The 24,528-nt window shown below is 49.8% G+C and overlaps 1 long non-coding RNA gene across 1 annotated transcript in view; it reads left to right on the forward strand.

Moving 5' to 3' along the window:
- The window catches only part of LOC144134480 (uncharacterized), a 151,460-nt gene that overhangs the window by 85,743 nt on the left and 41,189 nt on the right, over positions 1-24,528 (forward strand). Inside the window, exon 4 of the long non-coding RNA XR_013315140.1 lies at positions 15,341-15,364. This is a non-coding gene — a long non-coding RNA (uncharacterized LOC144134480). The remainder of the gene's footprint in view (positions 1-15,340; positions 15,365-24,528) is intronic.

The following is a 24,528-nucleotide window of genomic DNA, read 5'->3' on the forward strand; positions in this document are numbered from 1 at the left end:
CTCTCTCTCTCTCTCTCTCGTAGACTGCGACGCCGCGTGCAAGTTTTCATCTGCTTGATTAGATAGCAGCCTCTGTCTCAACAAAACCGAGGTGGTCGCTGTCACCTGCCAAAACGTGCGCGTACCTCTGGTAATTTCTCCGCCGACAAGCTTCGCTGTCATTCGGGAAAGATAACTGCTTGGAGTATTAGCCATGCGCAATAAATGACTGTATAGAGGGGAGCGGGACGTCTTAAGGCTGACATCGCTAAAGGATAATTAGCATCACGTAAACTGCCGGCCGAGTATATTATATTCGATTTCTTGTACCAACACAATGTCCTTTCGCAGCACCCGAAGTGGTTATTTGCAAACGACTTATCGCTGCTGAATAGCTACGTATCCGCTGATATTCCGAGCTAATTATAGCTCCCAGACGTTAGCTCCGATCTCCTGAACAGCTCGGTGGCTAGTTACCAGTGCGACAATCAAAAAGTTAGCATCACCGCCCTTATCAGAACATTTATGGTCATTTTCTTATTACTGATCGAGGACTTGTACTTTGGGCGGACATTGATCGCTATAGAAACCACCTCCCCCCTCTAAAAAAATGAAAAGAAAAGAAAACAAGAGTAGAACTATTATGACACCTGCCACACATTCGCATGCTTGTATAAAGACCGAAAAAAAAACTGGGGCGTCATATCTATGATCTAAGCCCAGGATATATGCAGAGGGCGGATGGTATACCGGTGCTATAAAACGAAAATATCGTTTAAACAGTGCCCTCCTCGAGAATCGCTAATGGAAATAAAACGTCGCCAGCTGCCAATCTCTTGTCAAGAGCTGTCCGTCTGCCTCCGGTTTCGCCTATGCCTTTACTTATTCTCACCGTGTTTCTTTGCCGCCGTATCTGGACGCGTCCGTTCTTCGGGCTTCCTGTGCGTATGCTTTACTCGCATATCGCAGCCAACGCTGCGTTGTACTGCCCCCAGCGCGAGATTTACGAGCAAGGCTTCTTAAGGCGATAAGTCAGGGACAGTTGGTAAGCTGTTGAATATGGGAGTAACTTTCAGTGTTTTTTCCTTTCTGTGTTTTTTTTTTCTTCCAACTCTCCGTGTGTCCCGCCCTTTGCGCTTCTTCCTTGGTTTGGTTGTGCCTGCGATCTGATTTTATATTCCTCCGTGCCGTGACTATACCAGACGCATCTGTCCACTTTGGAAAAGCTGGTGTGATCAGCGTGAGTGTGTCTGTGTGCGTGTGTGCGTGGGGGGGGGGGGGGGGGGGGCGGTGCGGGAGACAAAAGTATATGGGAAAGGGAAAGTAAAAAATAACAAATCTAACGGCTGACGAAGCGACACAAATTGTGCCTTTTAGCGCTCTTGTATCTTGTTAGCTGTTGCTGCTGCTTCTTCCCCTCGTAGGTCGCAACGGTTGATTTACGTTTATGCCTTTAGTGCGGGGCCTGGCTTCGTTACCTGGACGCCGAGTCAGATAGATAGTCGGTAGCTTCGCGGTCTTCTTAATCGCGATCTGGCGCGCCACCAGCGCCCAAAGACAGGAGCCCCCCCCACCCCCCCCCCCCCCCCCCCCCCCCCTGCTCTGGAGACGCCGCGATAACGAGTCGGCCGCACACTCGGAGTGCCTCGTTAGTAGCGTGCAGTGGGCAGTTTGAGTTGGTCGCGGGATCGGAGATAACCAGCCTGCAGAGCGGTGCGCGACAGGTGATGTGTGTTCCCGGCAGTGTTCGGAATGGTTTTGCGGGGTAGTTTCTATCTGCGCTCTGTGGGAACAGTGCAGGACTTGACGCTTCATTACCATCGGGAGTTCCATACGGGACACCACCAGTGTCATTTGTCAACGAAAACATTTTCTCTTTATTTCTTTCCTGCTCCACAGCTGCGCCTCATTTCAGTTTGCATCTTGAATGGAGTCATTTGTTTTTTTTTCGTTTTGTTGTGTTGTATTTGCGTTTGCATGAGCCTCATGGGCGCTGGTTGCGTATTTCATAGACACTTTATTAAAAATGGGCTTTAGAAGAGTGCCCTTACTAGCACAACCAGAGGGAAGGATGCCGATAACATTCAACAATAAATTTGCCGGTACCTGATCCTAGAGACTGCGACACGAGCAGCGGTTTTTTTTTTTCGATATATCGCGTATAGTCCGCGCCCGTCAATAACGCGCAGTTGGACGCGCAAGTCCAGGCAAGGGGCACCGAAAAAAGACTCCGATTTGACCGAATGCATAAAAAAAAATGCCGCCTTAGCTGTTATAGAGTAACAAATTGATTATTTTTTTTTATTCACAGCATTTTCATAGACTTGCAGCTCTGCCACTTTCCTGCTCTAGCACATCTTTGGCGCGCCATGCTGGAAGCTTCGGAGACAGTCGATGATCTGTTAGAAGACAGAAAACCCAATATAGTTAGGGATGGTTTACATTCAATGCATTTCTTAGCGTGATCTTTCTTCAACAAACCAAACAGAAAAATAAAAGACGATACAAAGAATAAAACGACCTTTGGCAAACTGTTCGAACGAAGCTTCGCTAAGTGGCGCAATGTCACAAGTCGACGCTGTTGCGTGAGCAAAGTGTGAACCACGGTTGTGTGAGTACTGCACGGAACTAGTGCGCGAAGTGTATGGGGCCGGCAATGGCGAACCGTATGAACTGAGGTGGCCGCCGCGTTTACCCTCGGGCAGCTCTGGCAACGGCTGCGAAACGCTCTTATCCCTTGCCCCCCCTCCTTTCGTGGCACCGTTTAGGGTCGACGCCGTGTCGCCAGCCGCAAACAGGAGACGCCTTCTGGTTGTTTCGCGAGGTTCACGCTACGCGCATGCGCGGAGGGCGAAATTGCGAACCGTAATCCGTCGCAGAAACGTTTGGCAAAAAGCCCTGATGCTTAACCCACGCCAAATAAACGTGCTACATTTTGTATCAAGTAGGATTTTATGCAAGGAGGGATAAAACGTGTTCTACGTTGGAGCTATCCCCCATCCGCACCTATACACGCACACACTTTTTTTTTTTGCCGCTGGCACTTCAGTTCTCATGCCACTCTGGTATGCTTCAGCCCCCCCCCCCCCCCCCCCACACACACACACACACACTTTCTAAAAAGACGAGGGGCTAGTATGCTATAGCAAAGGCTACCCTCCCGAATCTGTTGTCGTTGTAGCCGCTGTTGACAAAACTAAAATGGCACGTAGCCTCTATGCTCGGCCGTTTTAACGCGATAGCATTAAGGAGTCTAGAAAAGCCGGTGTCGTCGACGGCGTCGTTGGCCATGAGTCAAAAATCCACGACCAAAATCCCCAGAGCTTGGTAGGCCACCTCGGTCACGTGACCTCGTGGCGTCATCGCAACCTGCCCACCATGTTGTGAGAAAACTGCCTACCGTGGCAGGTTCCCCGGGTAAGTTATATTAATGATATGCCGCGAGAGGTTGCTCGGGAAGGGCGGCCTGGGTCGCACAAGCCCCGCCGGTGGCAGCACCTGTCATCGCAGGGCAGTAGCTGCACCACTGCGTCAGGAGAGGACTTAGCTGTCTTTTTTTTTTTCGTGGGCTGTCCAAGAAAGATAGAAAGAAAGAGTACACTCTAAACGCTTATACGCCGATGTGGGAGCAAAAAGGGAGTAAGCTGTCCTCTAACGCACTCCCTTTTATAGAAGGGAGTGCGCTAGGGGACAGCTTACTCCCGTTTTGGTCAAATGTTCTAGCGGAATCCCCCAAGGTGGAGTAGATATGTAATAAGGGAGTAATTACTCAATGACATCCACCCGAGCGCAGCCATATGGCTGCGCGTCCGTATGGCTGCGCTCGGGTGGATGTCATTGAGTATTTACTCCCGTATTACTCCCTTTTTACTCCTTTCTGTTTAGCGTGTATGGATGGTAATTAGATTCGCGTTTCAGCATGCTACCCTGCGCGTGGTGAAGAAGAAAGGGACAATATTAAAACGAACGATATCAGAGAAATGGGCAGGGCGCGCACAAGAGAGTTCATACACACGATGGCTATAACCGGGCTCGAAGACCTGGCATCTTCGAATGAACAGGCCTCCTTCCTAAGGAGCTATAGGCAGACCGCATTTCCACATTTCTCCGAAGTTCGCCCCAGGCTTTTCCTTCCGGGCGGACCCGAGCGAGGTGACCTTCACAGACAGGGATGTTACCACGAATCATTCGCGTGCCGTGAATCGCTAATATATATCTTGACCCATTCTGCTGACAACGAGCACACGCAGGTTTCAAAATAGCAGAAGCTACAAGTCTTTCATGCAAAGTGGAAAATAAAAAGGCATGTCAGTAGCGCACTTTCACGCTCGTAATCATAAAACCGCAGAACAACAAACAAAAGAAGAGGCATCCCTCAGGCATTTGCACTTTCTCACTGTCTTTCCCGATGCTCTGCACTAAAAACACTGGAAAGTAAACGGCTGATTGAGCCCATCGATATTTGCTCTAAATGCGGTCCACGTTGACGTGATCAAAATACATGGGCTCCTTCAGGCGGTTCATTTTATTCCAGTCCACTGTTCGAACCACGAGCTTCAGTGATAACAAGGCACAAATACAATTATTAAGCTTGTTCCCCAGAAAAAAAAAAACATACATGATTCTAGTCGTCCATATCAAGGGGGTCGTGCTAAAGGGGCACGCTGTATACGGCGCCTCTTCTAACAGCTACACCGCGGCACACCTGGAAAGTGCATGCGAATTCACAGGAAATGAGCATCAGTCTACACCTTCCTTGTGCATAACTTTCTCCAGGAACCCAGGACACGGACCATTAACACCCCGAAGGGTGTTCGCAGGGACCATTATCGTCGCCACGTCAACTGTCTAGCCTTCAGAACTGTGGCGCAACCCCTGTCATCCCGACTGGCATAGCGCGCACGCTGCTCGCGAGCCTGCCTGCAGTCGCAGCGGGAACTCCTCCAATTCGAGCTGCTCGTCGATAGATGGCGCCACGCTGCCAGGCGCCTCGCGGTGGCCGCTGCGCTTCCTCTCCCATACCGACCAAGGCCAGCGGTTCCTCCTCCCTCGTCCGGTTCGCGCCGCTTGCGAGCCGCAGAGCGCACGCGCACATCACACAGACAAACTGGTTTGTCGGCGGGCCTCTCGTCTTTTTTGTTCCCAGAGTGACTCCCGCTGACTCTTCTTCACTTGTCTCTTCTGTGTCTCTGCCTTCGTACTTACTATGCTTTTCTTACCTGCTTTCTCTCTTCTTTCTTCCCGCTTTGGATGAATTAACCCTCTTCGTCTTCCTCGCCGCTCAATGATTAAAGAAAGAAAACCTCCGGCCTCTTCTTTCATTCCTTTTTCTACCCTCAAACGCATCCTTCCCATCCCTGTCGCTGCGGCGTATCGATACTACCCCTCCTCTTTCTTTCTTTATCTCTCTCTCTCTCTTTTTTTACATGTTTTTTTAATTCCTCCGGGAGAGCGGGAAAGGTTGAGCCGGTCGCCTCTTGGCAGAAGGGAAACAGATGAGCCGCGGATAAAGATCAAGGTCCCTGTCCCTCGCTCCTTTTATGCTTATTATTTTAACCCCCCGTGTCTTTGTTTTCTTTTCTTTTAAGCGAGAAGAATCTCTTCTTGAAGAACGAGGCGGTGGCCCGCTGCTGCGAATGTCGAGGTCGCAACCCAATCTCTTTCTCCCTCGCCTCTCTCCCCTTCCCGTGACCGCACGACTCGGAGGAGGTCTCTGGCGAAGCCGTGTTCGAAGTCGGAGACGGCATTTCGCCATTCTTGGCAGCGCCGTAGAGGCAGAGCGTCTTTATGCGTTTGTCTTGTTCGTTTTTTGGAAAAAAATTTCACGCTGAGCCAGCCAGCCGCTTAACGGTAGGACACCGCCTCGTGACGTCAAAAAGGCGGTAAGCAGATGCAGATTGAAGCTGGTGAAGTTTCATAATTTGGGGCTGAGAGACTTAAGAGAAATTGAGTTCGGGTGTTTCTCCTCGAAAGAATCGAGGCATTTTTCTTTTCTCCTCAAGCAGTTCTTTTCACTTTCAGTAGTGGTGCAAGAAGTGTTAATTTGTTCTCAATTTCATTTTTTTCTTGATGTCGCATTTCCACCGCACAAAGCTACTACCTATTTCTTGCCCAGTTTTGGTAGCATCTTGATTCAGGGTGTAACGCCGCACTGAACGGCGATCTTCGGCGAGTAGTGTTTCAAGGTTCAAATAAATCTCGCAGTCCGAGTTCTTGCTCGGGGCGAAATGTGGGAGAAATAAAATGAAAACAAAAAAGGCGGGAAAAATGTGGCCCAGGCAGTTCAGGTGCGTCCTGAAGCACATACAAGAACCTGGTGCGTTTTAAACAGTAGCGTTAACCTTCGCATTTTTAGTTTCGTGGTAATGAGAATTAATGCACTGCAGCACTTCTTTTGCTTCCAACCATAATAAAAAAACAAGGCTGTCACAAGAAGCTCACGGCTGCCGAGTGGCGGCGCGTGCTTAATTGCACCCTCCATAACAGCTTAATGAGCCACATATCTTCTGTCACATCGTTACTCACGCCTGACTCTCCGTTATTACCTTATTGACTTCCTTTTAATGTACTGTTGAATTTCTATTGACTTTCCATTGAAATCCTTGGGGACGTATTGTTGTGTGTCAACACAAAACATAATAGAGGACGGAGAAACAACACGAAGACACCCATTCGGTATACGTCCAACCAACTAGCATTTGATCATCTTTATATTGTTATATATAATATTACTATACTATATTATTTATACTTATTGTCTTTGTTTATCTTTATTTAGAGAAAAGCCGGTTAATCGGCTGTTGACTTAAGAAGGCTTTTTGGTTGTGTTATCTCAAAAGTAAGGTGTGCTCGCCGTAATCACGGCTAAAGCACTTCTACACCGCCCCCCCCCCCCCCCCACCCCCTTTCGCGCGCTTGCGTGTCTAGTTACGATGAGGAAGATCGCCGTTCCACTCACGCACTTGACCGACCTCTTAAAAGACTATTCTCAGAACACATGGGGTTCTGAGTAAATTAGGATGCATAACGGAGAAAAGACCTCGCGTCTTTCACGCACGAGGAAGAGAACTAAAATAAACAAGGGAAGATAAGAACTGACAAATAAGACAGCGGATGGTGGGCGGACCTGTCGGCCATGAATGTATAGCGATAGCTAGAGGTCCACCTAGCGGGCGGCGCCGACACTTAAAAAAAAAAAAACGAAACGTTTTTAAACGAGGAAACTTTTCGCCGCGCGCTTGCATGATGCAAGAGGCGCGAGCATACATACACTCCCGGGCGCATATGCCTATGCAAACAGAGGGAGAGGGGAAAAATGTGGTCTCCCTCCCCGCCACTCTCGATCATGCTGAGCTCTGGCGCTTTCGCACGGAACCAAAGATATTGAACAGCCTGTCGAGTGGTCTCTCGTTTTGTGCGCGCAGTCTTTCTTTCTGTGTACACTTTATTTTTTCTTGCGCACTTAGTTAAGTCGTTTTCACCGTTCTTTCCGCAGAAGCGTTTTCACGCTTGCATCCATCGAAGCTGGCTTGAATGTTGGAGGCAGAAGGAGAATCACTTCGCTTTTGAACGCAGGGATACTAAAAGCGATTGCTGCTTTTTCTTATTGGTTTTTGCACACTCGGGTTTCGAGCCGTGGCAGGAGCATTTATATCGGCGCGGAGCGCTGAAATAGATGGGAGTCCGCCACGCGGGATAGGTGGGCCCCAAGTGGTCTTCCAACGTATTTACGTGTACAGCCGTCCAGTGGCGCCCCGCCGTGGTGGATCAGCGGTTAGGGCGCTCGACTACTGATCCGGAGTTCCCGGGTTCGAACCCGACCGCGGCGGCTGCGTTTTTATGGAGGAAAAACACTAAGCCGCCCGTGTGCTGTGCGATGTCAGTGCACGTTAAAGATCCCCAGGTGGTCGAAATTATTCCGGAGCCCTCCACTACGGCACCTCTCTCCTCCTTTCTTCTTTCACTCTCTCCTTTACCCTTTCCTTACGGCGCGGTTCAGGTGTCCAACGATATATGAGACAGATACTGCGCCATTTCCTTTCCCCCAAAAACCAATTATTATTATTAATTATTATTATTACGTTCAGTGGCGCACTTATGATGTACTCTACCACCGATATAATTACTGGCACGGGTGGGCACCATTGTTTGACAGCGATAGCTGTTAAAGGCTCGTTTTGCGGTTTTGCGGCATTGGCGTAACACGAAGGAGCGCAAGAAGGAAAGGGGGAAAGGAGGGAGGCAGCTGCACCGCGCTACGCTCATTGGTCCGCATACAGTGGCGTCACGCGTGCATCACAGTAGCACGCCACGCTGAGTGGTCCGAACACAGTGACGTCATGAGTGACAACAAGATGGCGTCACACGCACTCTACCAGAGAAGGCATATCAGAAAGAACAAACAATAAATAAATTATATTGCATACGCCACCGCAGGCAGTGTCACTGATTCTCGCGGGTACACAATGTTTGTAACTTTCCTCTTAGCTACTTTCTTTAATTTTTTTTTGTCTGATCACAGTATTTGCCCGTTTACGACCCACGATCGTTATGCAAAGCGCACTGCGTCTGGGGTTTCCATGTCAGCAGCGTCGAACGGGATTCGTGGCAATTGTCTTTGTGTAGCGCGTACCACGGGCTGTTGAGATTAGTTCGACTTAGTTTTGCGCCTTCTTCGTGGCGACGAATATGCTTATGAACCGTGAGTCTGTGCGCACCACCATGCAGGCTATCATCCCAAGCCTCTTGCACAGCAGAGGCGCGCTTTATGCACCCCGACGTCTCAAACATTGAAGAAGTGAATTCAGCGGCGCTGTTCGCGAGGTGGACAGAGGCTGCCTCTGTGCCCGTCTTTTACTTCCATTGGGTCCGCTTTGTCCACTCTGCTAGGAAACGCGGGACCAAATAGCCCAACAGCCTTTGCCCAGACGAATACAAGTACTCTTGTCGAGACGTTGGCAAGCACCCTGAAGCTTTTCCCTCCCTAGTTCACAGTGTGTGTGTGTGTCAAGAAACCATCTATCTGCCCTTTCTCTGACCCGCTGCGGTGGCTCAGTGGTTAAGGTGCTCGACTACTGATCCGGAGTTCCCGGGTTCGAACCCGACCGCGGCGGCTGCGTTTTTATGGAGGAAAAACGCTAAGGCGCCCGTGTGCTGAGCGATGTCAGTGCACGTTAAAGATTGGTGTTGGTTTTGGTTTTTTGGGGAAAGGAAATGGCGCAGTATCTGTCTCATATATCGTTGGACACCTGAACCGCGCCGTAAGGGGAGGAATAAAGGAGGGAGTGAAAGAAGAAAGGAATAGTTGCCGTAGTGGAGGGCTCCGGAATAATTTCGACCACCTGGGGGTCTTTAACGTGCACTGACATCGTTTAGCACACGAGCGGCTTAGCGTTTTGCCTCCATAAAAACGCAGCCGCCGCGGTCTGGTTCGAACCCGGGAACTCCGGATCAGTAGTCGAGCGCCCTAACCACTGAGCCACCGCGGAGGGTCGTTAAAGATCCCCAGGTGGTCGAAATTATCCCGGAGCCCTCCACTACGGCACCTCTTTCTTCCTTTCTTCTTTCACTCCGTCCTTTATCCTTTCCCTTACGGCGCGGTTCAGGTGTGCAACGATATATGAGACAGATACTGCGCTGTTTCCTTTCCCCAAAAACCAAATTATTATTATGCCCTTTCTCTACCATAGCCCAACAGTTTATTCGAACAAGTTCGCACTGAAGGCTCAGGCTGACGACTGCTGCAAAATGAGAAAGGAGGATGGAGGGAGGGAGCTCGAGGCGAAGACCTATATCGTCACCTGTATACAACCCACTCGGTTGACTATATCAGGCAGTATACTATGCATGCACACAATCATGACCGCTGTATGCGCCGCACATTCCAAGCCACGGCAGTTATCAGGCCGACTGATATACCGTCCTGCACGAAGTGTTGTGTGCAGGCTCCCGTGTAACGGGCGCTTGTCTCGCGTCAAACCAGCCGCGGGAACCGTCCGCTGCGTCCCTCGTCTTAAGCCTTTGCCGCTTAAGGAGATATCTTTCATTCCCCCTTCGTCTCCGGGATAGACAGAGCGACAAACAGAGAGGTAAAGGGAGCTGTATTTTTTTTTATTCTGCACGTACAGAGTCAGCAGAACGGAAGGAGCGTCGCGATTCGCGAACCTAACTCCAGGAAGTATAAGTTACAGCGCACCGCTGCTCGAGATTTGAGTCTCGCACGCAAAAGACGCTCAATGCCTGCATGGCTGACCCGCAGGAGACGGTCTCTTCGAAAGTTTTTTCTCATTTTTATTTTCCCATTTATTCGTCTTGTTCATTTCGAGATACTCCGAGCTTATGCACTGGCCCGTGCAGTAGCTTCTAGTGAGCACAAAAATGGCGGAAGACGGTTGAAGCCTTCTTCTTTTTTTTTCCTGTTTCTCTCCGGGTCCAAGGTTTCGTGTACGTGCTGTGCGCTCCAGGCACGGACGGAGGTGTCTCTGGGGTGCAGCACCGGCGTATCGCACTCGCCGACGGGCCAGCCGCGTGAAACCGTGCAACAGGTCGCCCCACTCGGCGCTCAGAGCGAAGTGCGTGAGGCAGCTCCATTTGACGCACGCGCGGCTCGGTGGTTGCGTGGCCCGGCCTCTCTAATGAATGATACGATCCCACGCCGTGACGGAACGGCTTTCCCGCGGATCGCTGCGTAGCTGTCACGTGATTACGGTTGCGGTCGTCGTCGCTCAATTTAGCCTGGCACGCCCACAAGTGCGCGCGACCTGTTTTTCGCCGTCGCTTCAATGTCTACGCGTCCTTATGGGGAACGTGCGCTGCCAAGGTGGCACTGCCATTGTTCCATTCGGTGACTCAAAACTGCTTTTTTTCAGCCGCTTGGGCCGCTGCAAACGCCAGAACACATTCTGCGCGATTAGATACCTGCGTTTGGCTGACAGCATTCATTGCCTAGCTTCTCTCGGCGTGGCCCAGATAGCTGACGCACGGCACGTGCGCCTTCGACAGAGCGCCGAGGCTAACGCCAATAAGCGCCCGAAGGTGGCGCGGAGAAGTACTAAGAGTACTACCCAAAACTGCTTGCTCTTCTCGCTAGGCAGTGTGTTATGGCGCTGCAATCGGCACAGCGAACTTCAGTGCATGTTCCCCATATGCCGAATTCACTACGCTTTCTTTCTCTGTCTATGCGCGGGCGTGTTTGTGTAACGCATAATCCAAAGAGTGTGTTCCACCTTCAGATTGTGCTAAGGCGCCATGAAGGAACAGTACGCGACAAAACAGCATGCATGCAAACAGAACATAAAAAACCACTGAAATCAGCATGACGACAGAACAGCACAGGGAGAAAAACAGCTCGCGTCAAAACAGCACGCCAGACAAAACAGCGTAGCTAAAAAACATCACGACAGAATAGGGCAAAAACAGCACGACGACAAAACAGCACAGCGGAGGTTTTGTCCGGCGTGCTGTCTTGATGCATGCTGTTCCTTCTCGGTGCTGTTTTGTCGCTGTGCTGTTTTTTTTGGCGCTGTGCTGTTTTTGGGTGCTGTTTTGACCCTTTGTTTTGTCGTGTGCTGTTATTTCGTGTCCCCGAAGTGTGTGCACGATTGCAGCCAAGGTAAACACCTTATTTTGTATGGGACTTGGGAAACTACCCATGACGCTTGCCGGTTGGTCTTTCTCTTGAACTCGATTAAAATAAATAGAAGCAAATAGTACCTTGAAATACTTTCTAACAAAGAAAGGCATGCTGGGACGTTTCGCCGGCAGCCATATCCTGTATTGGACAACGTATCTTCAGGTTTCGCCGCCGTCCTCGTGGCCCCTGGTGGCGCTGCGCGCGCAACACCTACACACAACTCTATCGTTCCTTAGACCCCACGCATGCGCACAGCGATACGACTATGGCCTAAAACTCGGATGTGTGGGAGTGAGGGTGCTGCAGGCGACTGCGAAACTGGCCTAGAGCGATTACTTCGTTTATGTGCGGTCTCGCAGGAGACAGAAATCCGGCGGAATTTCACCTCGACCTCGTTCTGATTTCGTTGTTCATAGTTCGTAAAGAAGTTAGTTAATTAGTTTTTAGTTAGTTAGCTACCTACTTAGTTAGTTATTAGTTAGCTAATAAGGGGAGGGAAGCCTTAGGGTGCTAGTCAACGTCTCGTCAAGAGGACTTGTCTTCGTCGAAATCTTTACTAGCACCCTGAGGCTGCCTCCTTTTTTCTTGTGTTGTCAAGAAACCCATCTATCTGCTCTCTCTCCGCTATGGACGTTATTTAGTTAGTTAATTAGTTAGTCAGTTAATTAGTTAGTTCCGTCCATCCGTACGGCTGCATCGACGTAACCCCCTATACATTGAGGCACGCTGATTAGTTAGTTAGGTAGTTAGTTGGTTAGTTAGTTAGTTCCGTCCGTCCTTCCGCACGGCTGCATCGACGCAACCCCTATACATTGAGGCACGCTGATTAGTTAGTTAGTTAGTTAGTTAGTTAGTTAGTTAGTTAGTTAGTTAGTTAGTTAGTTAGTTAGTTAGTTAGTTAGTTAGTTCAGTCAGTCAGTTCTGTCCGTCCGTACCGCTGCATCGACGCTACCCCCTATACATTGAGGCACGCATCAGAAACACGCTGACGCGTGAAGCACATCCGCACGCACGTTGCGCCAAGTTGAGCGAGGTTAAATCTGGTCTCAGGTCTAACACCTCGCCGTATCGTTCCGAACCGTATATCGCTGAGGCGGCGTTGAACCCGCAGCTCTTAACACTCTGCTGCGCGCCTCTATATAGCCCGGCAGACCTGCGTGCCGCGCTTCCATTTGGAGGCCCGCTATTTCGCGTGTGCTAAGGTCTGTCCGCGCTTGGGCGTCTGTTCCCTCTTTCTCCAGCTGCTGTCTCGTTCCGAAGGAAGCGGCTCCTTGCACCTCGCGTGCGGCGGTGTGACTTTTCACGGTCACCGCCGGAAACAGTGTGGCCTGTCTCCGACGTTGGTGTACGCCCCTGCTCGTTGTTTACGGCGCTTTCGGAGCGGCTGCTTTCGGCGCGTGTTGTGTGCGTACCCACTTTACTGGTCTTGAAGAAGACATGCGTGGTAATGTGCAGTTATCCTTCCTTGCTTTCTTTGCGTTTTTTCTCTCTCTTTCTTGTTCGGTTCTGCCTGTAGAAATAGAGTGAAGAGCAGAAAAGAAGAGAATAAGAGCATTGACTCTTTACGTGTTCATCTGAGGGTAGGCGGTGCGCTAAATAGCTGTCTGAATCGCTGCCCGCGAGAAAGATGACGTATGCATGCACGATACTCTTTGGCCGCTTGGGCTTAAATAAATAAAAAAAAAGAATTGGAAAATGTGGACGATGGAACGAAGAGATCAAAGCAACAGTTCCGAGTCTCCCCCGTCGCATCATACAGACCCAATGAATAAGGCGCACGCGATGACCGAGGCTTTCGCAAACAGAGAAGCTGAACTCACCTGTGCTTCCAGTCATTCACGAAATGACAATACTGCGATGAAAAAACGACCACTCTGCATAGGCGGAGAGTAGATATATGGTTAGTGTCTGGGCCAGCGAACTGCCTTATTTCCTGTAGTTTGCGCCGAACATTGCGGCCATGCATTGTTGTCAATGGGCACGCACTTTGAAACCCACGCGTAACTTCCTGGTTCGGAAGTCTGATGCGAGCTGACCTCCTTCGGTTACTTTTGTCTTGATCGCATACCGAAGCTGTCTCCTCTTCGCAGAAGGCTTCCCAGAGCTGTGCAGGCGCACTGAAGGTGACATTGTGCAGCGTGGCCTGAGCGAAATTTGCCCGACGAAGGAGGGGACCTTGGAACAGCGAGCGCATATTTCTCGGGTCATACGTTAGGCGCCCTCTCAAATACTGGTGTTCGAATATGTTGTCTGGTTACCTTTTCTAGTGTGTCTATTTGTGTGTAAATAGCGAATATAGATCTAGCCTTTCCGGAGTTCCCGGGTTCGAACCCGACCGCGGCGGCTGCGTTTTTATGGAGAAAAACGCCAAGGCGCCCGTGTGCTGTGCGATGTCAGTGCACGTTAAAGATCCCCAGGTGGTCGAAATTATTCCGGAGCCCTCCACTACGGCACCTCTCTCTTCCTTTCTTCTTTCCCTCCCTCCTTTATTCCTTCCCTTACGGTGCGGTTCGGGTGTCCAACGATATACGAGACAGATACTGCGCCATTTCCTTTCCCCGAAAACCAATTATTATTATTATTATTTCTTTTAAAACGCAGATATGAAATATAGAAGTACAGATAGGATCGAGCTATCGCTCTTGTCTGTACTTTCTCTTCTATCTTCTCCCGATTCCTTTTGTTTCCATCGGCCACAGCTAGGGTGCTTAAGGTAGTAGATAGCAACTGTCACGGTCAGCACCATCTGTTCGTTCCGTTTTTCTAATTTTAATTTATAAGCACTACTACTACTACTACTTATTTCATTACGCAGAAAAAGAATTTATGCAAATGAACCTGTCACGTGACTGCAAAAGAAACCAAGGTGAAAATAAAAGTCACTTATCTCACACATCCACAGATGAAGAAAATACATGGCTATATATGCAGTATAAATGTAATGAGAATTAACAGTTGCTATATTCGAGGCTTCACAGCAGTAAAGCGTAAAGAGGTGTAATTACCGCGGTGATGCGTGTCACCTTCATTCCTTTTTCACAAGACCGCTCTGCGCATGCGCGCCTCTTCTCCTCCAGCTCCACTGGTTGAGGAAAAAAACCACCAGCTCCTACTGCGCATGCGCAGCTCATGTTAGTTACAGGCGCGAGCGACAGGTGGCGCCAGCTGTCAAGCACGCACACACACTTGCCACTCGTGGAACCGGTTCGCGCCTGCGTGTCTAACGTGGGTTTGGTTTCAACCAATAGCAGATGAATTTTCGCCACTTTCCAGAGGGCGCCACATCTCATGAAAAAGGCGGATTACCCGTGGCGACGATGAAAAAGTCTATTGCAATGTCCTTCGCTCTGTATCTCTAGTCAGAAGTGCTGCCCTTAACGTACTAGTCTCTCAATCCACATGCAGGATCAAATACATATTGGCTGCAAAAAAAGATGATGATGATACCCCCCCCCCCCCCCGCAATTTATCATGCAACAATGTTCTGCGGGCGAAGTTTTTTTTTTTGTATAACAATATGAATGTGAGCTTAAGGCTTCTAAAATGTAAGGACGAAATTTTCAATAAATGCCACGTTTTTTCATGATCCCTTTTTCACCCATGCGGAGGGCCGCTCTTGTAGCATACTGAATACACTCTGTGAAAACCACAGACAATAAGACTTCGCAGTTGTTGTTTTCCCCTGTGAAACGCGTGAATGTTCCTAATTCTGCTTATTTTTTTTCGCAGGTACCTGGACTCCTCCATGGTCATGTAAGTGCAGACGGCGCGGACGCCCTCTATCACGATTTACTCCTTGTATCTTTTTCTGGACAATTTTACAGCGAAATCTGTCATACGGTGCTCTCCCCCGCGTGGTCGGATTCACTGCGCAGACCGGCAACGTCTGGTCACGTGACCGGACACGAATTCACGGTCACGTGTCGTCGCATGACCAGAACCAGACATGTGACCGTACGCCCGTTGCTGTTGTTGTGACAGCAGGTTGCCCCCAAAGCCTCTGCACATCTCACGCTTTACAGTAGATCTGAGGCGTTAGCGCAAGACAGACAGCAGTGCACGGCGACAGATTTCGCCGAGTTTAGCGATTTCAACGCAGCGCGTAAACACTGGTGAGATTTTACCCTTCATAAATCCGCCTCTTGAGGCAAGGACAAATTTAAGTCTGATAGCAACGTTCTAGAAAGAAAACACGTTTCTGTGTAAGACACACAATGCAGGCTGGTTCTCTACGCAGCATCATCCGACACCCTACAAACAATCCGCGCCTGGAGCCAAATCGTACCGTAGCTGCGTCTGTGTACATTGCAAGTGAAGAAGCGTTGACGTTGGCTCCGCGGTTCACATAGAATGCGCTCTGTCTTGCGAGATTCTGTGCCCAATGTGGCCGCTCCCTGGATATGAAATTACACAACTCGCATTTCGTCCTCGCGCAAAGGAGCCTGAAAATACCATAAGCGTATTTCGTTAGAAGAACAAGAGGGCTCGGTAATTTTACCCCCCCCCCCCCCCCCCCCCGCCACAACTGGCGACCGTACCACTGCTGCTATGGCGACGCTATTTTTTTTTCTTTCAATTTTTCCTCGCTCTGGACTGGTATACCGTATCGCTTCCCCTCACCCTTAAGTTTTCCTGCATCGCTCAGTTGCGCCAATTCATTCCTTCTTTTTATTTTTCATTCGTTTCTTTTTTCTTTTCTTTTTTTCACGGCAGTCGTTCGCTCGCTCGTCGGCCGGCCGGCCGGTCGGTCGGCCTCGCGGACTGTATGGCAGTCACGCTCTCTCGGAATCAAATCTCGCGAGAGGCCTCCCCAGCGCACTATCCGCCGCGGCTCCCAGTGCCATATATACTATACACCTCGCTTCGTTCCGACTCCGCGCGAATCGAGTTGAAACGAAAGAAGAAGAAAAAAAAAACGCTTCAAGCAACGACGAAAGAAAAGAAAGATGAAACAGAATCCACTTCCCGGATCGAAACACCTGACGGAGAGGAGGAGGTTTCAGCCAGCTTGTCTATTCCACCCCCCCCCCCCCCCCTCTTAGCCTCGCTGTGCGCCGGTAATCAGCCGTGTGTACAAGACGGCATCGCGGAGGGTTGTGTGTGATACAAAATGCAAGAAACTACGCATATATATATATATATATATATATATATATATATATATATATATATATATATATATATATATATATATATATATATATATATCGCCCGCCGGTTCCTGTGCTTCGCGAAAGCCATTGGGAAGATCGTGCATCGCCCGGCCCTGTTGTACTCGAGGCGCTACTGGTAACGCACGCGCTTCCCTTATATAGTCATGTTGTATCACATGCGCTGCGAATGTGTCCTGTTCCCCATGAGAAGATGACCTGGAGGCGCCTGCATCCGCTTCAGCGCTGCTTTCTGTTACATAAGATACACCTCGTTTTTACGATCCGTGATCTAGCGCTGGTTTTATTTTCTTCTTTATCTTCGTGTACGAACAAGTTTAGTTTTGGTTCGCGAGTGCTGATGTGTTGGACTCTGGAGAAGGAAGTCCTGTTTCGGAGCTGCGTCGTCTGGCATACGTTCGTTACTGATCTGCAGACGGCAAGATTACCTCCCGGGCTTGCTTGATCTCAGAAAGGCAAGCGCTACCTGGCGTAGAATGGTGGGAATACTTAGGCGCCACCAAAGCTGAAAATTTTTCAAGATGGCAGAGCTAAAACAGAGCCAACCTGAAATGTCGTGAAATTTTGTTTTAAAGTGACGACCGGGAGGTCTGCACTTCTGTGCTCGGGTGCGGTCGACAGGGACGACAGACTACCAGGAGACTGAGCACAACCTGTATTCATATCTATGCGCGCAGGGTTCAGACGGCTGCCTTCAGAATTACACACACACAGTTGTCATAAGTTTACTGGCTGTAGTGTGCTCGCTTTTACGTTGTCCTCATTATCAGCCCTGCATGGTATGGCCCCTCTCTGTAGTTCAAGGCAGTTTCCATCGATCGCCAATTATCTCTGCCCTATGCCAGCTGGCCTCTCACTATCAGCCAGTATCTTAATCTCATCTTCCTGCCTGACTTTCTTCCTTTTTACGTCCCCGTCTTATCCGTTGTTATATGGTAAATTGTAAAACTGCGCCTATATACGTAACGTCATGAGCATGATGCGTCTCCTCCTAAAGTAAAATACCCGCCGCGTCGGCCGTTCCAGCATTCGGCTTATCTCAAGTCGTTGGGGCAGGGAAAGTTGACGGTGGGGAACTTGGAGGTCCAGCTGGAGGCCAGCGTCGGTAACGCAAGCAGGCGCCGTGGTGAGTGAGTGACTCTCTGGCTACGTCCCGTCGCTCCTAATTGTTTCCCAAGGCTGATTTACCTTTCCCCCCTCCTTGTTCCTTTTTAATGACCTCCGCCCCGGTCAGCAGGCAGCTAGAGAGCCAGTGGACCCCCACATTCCATGGGCATAGCCGCCTGCTGGCAACCAGGCGGTCCACAGCAGAAGCAACACCATAGCTTTCTACTGTCGGGGGAAAGGAGAGGGGAGGGTTGTCACAAAAGCCACTCTCTTTCCCTACGCTTTTTTTGTTGTTTTTTTGAGATAGGGCAGGCAACCGCAGCCGGCGTCACAGCACGCAATTGTGTGTTCGCCGCTGAGAGGTCCGGACGGGGGTCGTCCAGCAATGAGCCCGTAATGTAGCCTCCGTCGCCGGTCTGCGCGCTCACTCTTTCTGGGATAGGCAGCAGGCGGGACACAACAAACAAGCAAGCACAGAAGCTCTGCTGCTAGTGTTTTTTCAGGTCTCGGATAAAGAACCAACAAAGAGCCCCCTCTCCACGTCTCTCGACTGGAGTGCATGCGTCGGGCCTTTTTGGCTCCGGACAATGATTCCTCCGGACGGACAACGCTACCGTAGAGGATGAGGAGAAGGAAGCAGTGGAGAGGACGATGAGAAGAATGAAAAAAGAAAAAGAAAAACGCGAAGGAAAGGGAGGGGGAAGGACGAGAAAGGAGGTGTCACTTTCGGAACTGACTCTGGAACAATGGGCCGCGCCGAGCCTCGGCTATTGTCTCTGGCGACACTGCCACCGGGAAATTTGCGGCTCCTCGCGGTGTTCGTTTTCGCGCCCCCTCTCTCCCTCTTTGTGGTTTGGAGCCATGAATGCCTCACTCAAAACTGCGCAGTGCTGTGGAAGTTGCGGGACGAGGTGTGGCCACCACCGCTGCACGGCAGTATAGGCGTAGTTTCGCCTTTCGATACAGTACTTACCGGCGCACTTATATAGCAATGATCGTATTTAACCACACAAGTCATACAAGCTGCGGACCTCCTATATATATATAGTATACGTTGAGGCTCAAGACGGCGGTTTCATCCTTTCATGGTTTAGAACCGATCATACATACTCAAATGTGCCAGGAGTGGGTAAATGTTCATACCTGAGCTTATAGGCGGCACGTTCAGGTGCTTACGTAAAGCGGTTTCTGATGATTGCCGGGGTTTCAAGCTGAAGTTGAGAAACTGCAACTGAAGTTTGGCTTGTACATTTGTCGACGCACTTGTCTACAACTCTCGAGTGTGCACTCTGTTGTGCATTCATGACAGCCGCCGCTGCCTGGTGCGCCCGATATAGTTTTTAAAGAATGAGATGTTATACATGATCCATTACAATATGCATGCTCGTTAAGGTATTGTTTCGAACCCTATATAGGCCGCTCGTAAATGACGCCAGTATACTCGCCGATGTGCCGTTAGAGAGCTCTAGACAAGTTTGTGGATGACTGCACATCGTATTTAGTAGTTAACGAAAATTCCGGAATGCAAATTGGTCTCACAGTGAGCCCTTACAGCACACTGTATTACTGATTTTGAAAGAGGCTTACGATCTAGGCTTGGCTGCGTACGTGGCATAAAGAAACGCGATGCGCTGGTATACATACGCTACAGCTGACAGCCTGACACGCGCTAACTCTCTTGACTGGCTGACAACAGCTCCAGCCCTTGCAAAAGTTTCTTTGCAGAGCATATAGACTGTCCATGGTCTTCTGCCTATAAAGTCTATAGACTGTCTATGGACAAACCTTACGGAACAGTCTATAGGCAATAAAAATCTTATAAACAGTCTATAGACAATCTATAGATTATGGCCATACACTTTTAGTAGACTTTTGCCTATATAAAGTCTATAGACTATGAATAGACAAAAATATCTATAGCAAGGCAATAGAGTCTATAAGAAGTCTATAGAGCGTCTATGGACCATTTTTTATAATGGAGCATTCGCAACACTGCATTGCTAGAGAGCCAGACGTGCACAGGATGAGCAAAAAGCCCTCAGCAGCCGTTTGTCAGCAGTCGGGCCGTAAATTAGTCGTAAGCAGCCCGGCTGTGGCGAACCAGAAAAGCGCTCGTTTCTAACGCCGCCGAGCTGCTCTTGAGAAAGTTGCTCTTTAGAGAAGTGTTTTATGGCCGTGCCCCAAGAATGGGCCGGGAGACATTGTCCTCTCCACAGACTGCAACAAACGCAGCCAGGGTTTCTTGGGGCAAGCCGCTCCTCTGCGGCTTTCCTCTTTACTTACTCTCACAGAGGACGTTCCAGGCTGATTAGGGGGCCAGCTGCAGCTAGGCATAGAGCGCTTTGTACGGCATTTATATCTTGCTCATTTTTGTTTGTTCCTGTTTTGCTAAGGTTAGTTTATTCAGCCAAAATGCTGGCATAGACCTTGCCACTTATGTCTATAGCGCCTCGGCTGCAGGATGATGGGGATAAATAACTGGCCATAATGCTCCCGAATTCCGCACTGAAAGCCATAACAGAGTAAAAAGGGAGAAAATGCGGTGCTGAGTTAGTCCCTTTGTAGTTAGCCTGACGGAGTAATCGTTGCACGATTACTCTCTAATCGTGTCTCTCCATGTTTTTACAGCGGACAAGGGAAGGAATGAATGAATGAAAAACTTTATTGGTTCCTTTAGGAAGTAGTAGCGGTAGAGGACGAAGTCTTCGTCTTGAAGCTTGGGTCCTCCTTGGCCGTGGCTGGGCCCCTAGTCCAGGGCTCCACTGAGTCGGGCCACCTCGCTTGCGTGTGCTATGAGGGCCCTTTGGGACCCCTAGCTCGCAGCTGGTGAGCCGGCTCTCCCATTGCTCCGCACTTGGTAAAAGAGGTGCTCGTTATGACATACCGAAACAGTCACCGTAAACCAACGAGCATAGGGGATGTTTCTATATATATATATATATATATATATATATATATATATATATATATATATATATATATATATATATATATATATATATATATATATATATATATATATATATATATATATATATATATTAATTTGTGGTGTTGGTAAATGGGAGGATATTAGTGCTGTTACACTAATATTACGCTTATAATCTGCCATTGAACAAAAGCACACATAAAAGAATAGCAACATTTCCTATGCTCCTCGGTTTCGGCGACTGTTGGCTTCCGGCAGGCACGTTTAACAACGACAACTAGTAATGCCCGTTCCCCCTGCTCGTGTCATCTTGGTGCGGCGTCTGCAGAAGGAACGAGCCACATTAGGAGAAAAAAGGAGAGCCGTCACTTGATCGCGGGCGCCGGCACTACGACGACGCGATGTCAAGAAAGGGGATAATAACAGCTGGCGCTGCAGATTTTCGGCCGCTTTATGGCGAAGCTTATTCTTTCGTGTCAGATGAGTGGATTAGTGTTCGTTGCTTGTTACGGAACATAAAAGGGCTAATGGGAGAATAATGTCGGTTATAAAAGGCGTAGGTGCTCATTTAGTGTTCGAGCCTCGGTATACGTGAGCGTTCATCAGTGTAGCCCGAAAACAGAGAGATAATCGACAGAAGCGTGGTAAAATCTCGCACAAACCAGGGGCGTGTTTACGTGAGCGTTTCTTTAGTGGTCAGGATGTTTGTGCAGTGTGGGTGACCTAGTGAGCGGCTGCAGGGGCACTTGGCTTATCGCGTACGTGGGTGGGACACAGTGCTTTGAGTGAACGAGTGCGTGAGTGTTTCATTGCTGTGGCTCGTTGTGGTAGCCCAAGACATGCGGTTCGGCTACTTCAGTACACTGGTCTATAGCAGAAAACAACGCGAAACATGTCTCCCGTAAAATCCTGACGGCTGTGATTATTTGAAATAAGCTCTCCTTTATCAGCATAGCGGGTATCAGCATAGCTGGCTGTGCTGCAAGGAGTATACTCTGTGAAGGCCAGGCGTGATAAGTGGTAGAACGCAAAGGGGAGAGCGTGATGTGAGTGAGACTTCCTTAGTAAGTACAAGCGTACCGAACGCAGCAACCGGCTTCGAAAGATATCGACCCTAAAGCTAATTTTAAAAATTAAAGAAGCTAAGCCTAAAATCAGGGGAAGGAGAGACTAAGAAAGAAAATTTGCGAGGGGTAAGTTTGTTAGACGTGGTTGGGAGGGCAACGTGATGGGAGCCAGAAATGCAGCGCAGAGCATGTGTGTGCTGCGATGCGCGCTGCTTTAGAGTACGCGGCGGGCTCATTCCGTGTAGGGGAGGTAAGCTCGCGCTCTTCTACGATTGGGTCTTCCGGCCTCTACGTGACTCGCAAGCCTCGTGCGTCGACGCATCGCCCGCTGCCTTTCGCTGGCTCGGCGCCACCATCCGCGGGAGAGCTCGCGCTAGCACGCCGACAGCGATCCCGCTGCTCCGGCTTCGACCGGGCCTCGTCGGCAATTCTTCGCCCCCGTAGTGTGTCTTTCTTTACCTCTTCTTTATATTTGCTTTCATTAATTTCTCTGAGTTTTGCATGTTTTTTTACTTGCCCTCCTTGCCCCTCTTCGCGCCCTTTATTTTCATCTTTCTTTCTTTCGTTCCCTCGCACCTTCTTTCTCGCACCGCTGCTCCTATACGGGACGGTGTGTGTATACGAGTGACTCTCTCAGCGGCCGTAATGTTTCCAGGGGGCGTCTTTCCCGAGCCGACGTGTCCTGCGTGTCCGATCGCGTGGTAGGTTGGTTTCTTTTCTTTCGTACTTCTTTCTTTCTTTCTTTCTTTCTTTCTTTCTTTCTTTCTTTCTTTCTTTCTTTCTTTCACCACATCGATCGGCGTCACCCGCCCCGAAAGCGACGGTGGTGGTGACATTGCCGGGGGCTAGAACTGTCGGGCAGTGAAGGAGCATCCCGCACCAGCATTATTATACGCACTCCCCTGCTAGTCCCGGGATCTATTGGACGTCTACACTGCAAAGCGGCCTTGCTTAACCCGCAGCTGTAATATTGACGAACGTTCCTAAAATCGATGAGGGAGCGTGACGTCTATAAGGCTGAGTTTTAGATTGAACACGTGTCAGTGAGGCCGCTTGTGACAGCAAGACACCCAGTTTTTCGAGAATAGCTGGTTGCGCTTAGCGACGTCTTGATCGTCCTGAGTGCAGAACCGCTTGATCCCGCAGAGACACCTGGTTCTCAGGGGACTAATGGCAGAATTCCAGTCAAAACTGACACACGTTTATGTTAATGAGGAAGTAATTACTCATTACTATCCACCCGAGTGCAGCAGGGGCCGGCAGAAGGTTAGGTGGGCGGATGAGATTAATGAAGTTTGCGGGGATAGGGTGGGCGCATATGGCAACGGATAGGGTTAATTGGAGAGACATGTGAGAGGCATTTGCCCTGCGGTGGGTGTAGCCAGGCTGGTGATGATGATGATGATGAGTGCAGCTTGCCTTTGTAGCCGTATGGCTGCAAAGGGAAGCTATACAGCTTTGTAGCCTTATGGCTGCGTCTGGGTGGATGCCAATGGCTGGATGCTGCACCACCTTGGGGAATTCCCCTAGACATTGGACCCAAACGTTTATGCCACTGAAAGTTATCGATATCGACTTCGCCGGAAGTAAACAACTGCAGTCCTGACACCCCTCTAACGCCAGCGCCCTCGCAAAAGTCCTGCGCCCCCTTTGGAGGAAAACCGTTCGTGTGCCACAGCCGCATGCTTCAGCTGTCGACCGTTTGTGTAGAATAAAATCCGCGCATCGAAAGGCAGAGTTTGCACAGCGGGTAAAGACCTGTAAATCAAGGAAGGGCAGCTTGAGTCGTGCGACGCGTGCGTCCTGGCTGCTTCGTGCGTCCAGCCGGAAGCACGTGCCTCTGGACACGTTTGTGTGCGTGATTCCCGGCCAGCTCGCCGGGGAAATCGCACTATATATATACTATACGTATGGATTCCATCGGCGTACAGCTTTGTCCGCTACGCTTCATTTAGTGGAAACGGCGCCGCGTGCCAAGGAGCGTTCGGGAATGCAGGTCACGTGACCCTCGCGACGTAGTTGAGAGTTTGACTGGTGCGCCGCACCAACCACCCTGTTGCGTGCAGCACAGTCGAAGCCGTGTGCTCCAGAAACATGCACTTCCCTCTTTATACGGCATGAATGAGTTCTGAATTCTAACGCGCTCACGTTGCTCGTAAGGGGATACCTCTAAGGGAACATCTTAGCCGCGATTCGTGCGGGATATTCCGTGCAGCTGTTTCGCATACTGGGATGGCGGCGACGTCGTCTAACCTACAGGGGAAGTCCCTCATGTAGCGTTCGCTGTAAAAATGAATAGGGACAGATAACGAACGGCCCCAGGAGCCCGATGGGTTCGAAATCCCGTTCTACGATATGATAGATGAGACCCTTATCGCCATCGTCATCACCAGCGTTCCTATACTGGAGCTTTTGTAGCGATAGCTACAGTACGGTAGCATTTCGAGCCTTCAGCGTGGCGGCACCGCCACGCTGTCACGTGGTTGGTCACGTGGTGCGGAGCAGATGCCGGCGGCGCGGCGCCATGGCTGATCACGTGGTTGGTCACGTGACCAAGTTCCACTCGGCCAGCTGTAGCTATCGCATCGCTCCAGGTTTAACGAGAGCTAAACCACCGCCATTTTTTTTTACTAGCAGACCAAT

Source organism: Amblyomma americanum, chromosome 5 (genome assembly GCF_052857255.1).
Source record: "Amblyomma americanum isolate KBUSLIRL-KWMA chromosome 5, ASM5285725v1, whole genome shotgun sequence".
Lineage (NCBI taxonomy): Eukaryota > Metazoa > Arthropoda > Arachnida > Ixodida > Ixodidae > Amblyomma > Amblyomma americanum.